Below are 3,454 nucleotides of genomic sequence, written 5' to 3'. Positions count from 1 at the left end.
TTCGATTCATACTCTTCCAGCATCTTCGCCATTATGTTTGAAGATATCATGATGTCGCCACGAATTCACAATAGCGATAGACGAGCCATGACCTAACCCATTTGGCTAGAGGCAAAGTGTAGTATCTGTTAGTATGCTGCACTTCATCTGTTCTGTCCTCGATCAGTAGAAGAACATATTTTTTGGACTGAGGTGATTTTTTTATTTTGGTCCTAATCAAGAATGTCCCTTTGTGGGAAGTTAGTTAACCCCAGCACTAAAAAATGAACTCGTGTTTAAATCTGCCCTCTCTGGGTAGGCAAGTAAATAGAGAGTCACCATGGAATCAAGGAAGTTGTTTTTTTACTTTGTTGAGGCAGGAAGGAGTTCACTGTGCGGCACACTCCACCCCCGAATGTGACAGCAATATAAGCACATATCTGACCCTAATGTAGGTAGAGAATTGCATCGGGAGTCAGATACTTTCTAAATCGGTTGAATGATCCAATCATTTTTCGAGCAAATTTTGAAAAAGCTTAACTGAACTGTCAGCTCTAGAAGATTATCCAAGGAAAGAACTTCCCCAATTATATGGTCATTCATTTCACACAACGACTAAATAATTTATGAATTTTATCAAAATATTAGCTTGTTTACAATTAAGTCCGTTCACTTAAAGGAAAAAAAAAACATTTAAACACAAATCTATATAAATAAAACAGTATTGTGCTTGTCTGTCTGTGTGTAAATATTTAACCGATAAACGCTTACACTACTGATCACATAACACTGAAATTAACGGTGTAATAGTAATCATACACTAAGGGTGGTTTATAACTATTAACATTTTTTATATTGATGAATAATGCGTACAAAGATAAATCAACAAATTGAAATGCGAAATGTTTATTTCGACTTGCCGACATATTTTGACCTATTTATTCGCATACCTAAATTCAATTCATTGCTTCAATTCGTTTCATATTAAATCTTTCTTATCAATCTCGCAATGGCTACATTGATAGGAGACGCGGCAGGAGTATTAAATTATTAGCTGATAGCATTCAAAGCATTCATTTTAAGTTTTGAAATCTCTACAATATATTAGGTACAATATAATATGAAATAGCAAGTATGCTCTGTAATAAGAATTGCGCAGCTAAAAAAAAACAACAACATAACAATGTAATATTTTAATATTTACATTTCAGGGATATAGATTGATTTCTATATAAATCATTTAATATAAACAACCGGGAGAGAGAGAGAGAGTGTGTGTGTGTGTGTGAGAGAGAGAGAGAGAGAGAGAGAGAGAGAGAGAGAGAGAGAGAGTAGATTGACAGTATTCCAACGTAATTGACATTTCTTCGCCGTCGCCGCCACACACAGATCCACCCTTACCGTTAAACGCATCTCTTTTTGTTGATGGGCAAAGGTGAATTATAAATAAACTTCTAAGTTGACAAATTCGTCTCTGTGTTGATTTTGAGAACAACGACAAAAGAATTGTTAGGTGCATATATAATTTAGCAAGCATTTAAAAGTTCAATCTAGAAAATTATATGCACACCAATAGCACATCAATGAAAGATACGAAATATGTTATAAAACATTATATATATATAATTGTATATATATATATATAATTATCGAAATGAAGAAAAAAACATTATATATATATATATATATATATATATATATATATATATATATATAATCTTTTTTTCTTCATTTCGATAATTTTTGTGACGCAGAGTGGAGGTCCGCTTGAAATATAAAAAATAACAATAAAAATATTAAATACAAAAAGTAGCATAGTTTTTCATGCTTCTAAAAACCCTCATAACCTTTAAATCACTATATATATATATATATATATATATATATATATATATATATATATGTATATATATATATATACAGTCAATAGCACTTCAATAGTAAATACGAAACCTACATGAATTTAAACGTATATTAAAGCGTGCTTTACGATCCAGCAAGGCCGAAGGCCCCCGTTTTCCCGCTAGTTTTAAATATTTGTCCAGAAAATCAAACAAAATTATTTGTTATATTAAAACCTCACCAATTGAATTAAAAAATAATAAATAATAATTAAAAAATAAAATGCTATTTTTCTAGTATGCAAGTTACCCCTGCGATTTATATCATATATATATATATATATATATATATATATATATATATATATATATATATATATATATATATATATATATATATATATATCCTTAAATTTTGTGATAAATAGTTTTTCATTTAAGCAAAGAAGGCAAGGTGGATTTAGTGACTGGTAACTTTTTGCTTTTTTTAGGATGTGCCAGTCAACAATAGGTGTAAAGTTTTTACTCGTTAGACCATTGTAGTATGTAGCTAATGATCATTGTAATTTGGGTTTAGGATAGGGATAAACTCGTAAATAAGAAACAAGAAACCTCCATAAATTACAAATCGCATCTGCTCTCTTACTTGCAAATTACTCACCAATATATTTAACTCCAACACGAACTATATGCAATATCCGACAGTTGAACACCTACACATCCTAACCTCCTCAGGTCCAACATTCACGAAATCCAAAAACTACACTTTTCCTAGGTATGCATAAAAAAGGCTAAATTTAACCATCATGTTTATAAATGATATATATCCTGAATTTTACAATTACCATCATTAAAAACGTCTTTAATAAATTTACTAATACCCAACATTAAATGAACAAACGAAAGAGAAATTGATATTCGGGTGGTCCAAAAATAACCGATTTTGTTTAAGTAAGATAAAACAGAGCTATTAAATGATGCCACCTTCTCTTCTACTTTTCTAAGTCCCTCTTTCTTCTTCCCCATCCCATCTCCCCCTACCACCTTCCTTCCTTTCTCTTTTTTACGCCTCTAACCCCCCTTCCCACCCTTCAACCGTTCACTGGAAGCCCAGACAACATTCAACAGACCCAGGTAAATTCCTAACCTCTTCTCAGATATAAGCATATTAAATTGAAATAAACTTAAAAAAAAAAGAGAATTTTATGACTCACTGACCCATGAAAGTCTCAGACATGGACGAACGAGCCTCTCGCTTGTTAAAGATAACATCTGTATAGCCCTAGATTTAGAACCTAATCCCCTCAACCCACAAACTCTAACCCCTAACACCAACACGAAAATGAATAAAGTCACCGACAAATAAGTAAATAAACAGATACGAGAATGAATAAACTAATAAATTCGCACCGAATTCAACCATGTTCTTCACACTCATGATGAAAAAAGCATTCTTTTGTTGAGGATAGATTTTCGCTTTTCATTTAGAATTCCGTTTTCGAAAATAAGGGTTGTTGCCTGATGAGGTCTCTAGTTAGTAAATACTAGTAGACCGAAACATGCTCATGACTGTGTAGCAACAAACTACTGCTTATGTAAAGACAAATATATATATATATATATATATATATATA

This window comes from Euprymna scolopes, chromosome 26, assembly GCF_053919585.1.
Source record: "Euprymna scolopes isolate OS-2025 chromosome 26, ASM5391958v1, whole genome shotgun sequence".
Classification (NCBI taxonomy): domain Eukaryota; kingdom Metazoa; phylum Mollusca; class Cephalopoda; order Sepiida; family Sepiolidae; genus Euprymna; species Euprymna scolopes.
This window is presented reverse-complemented; position numbering follows the sequence as displayed.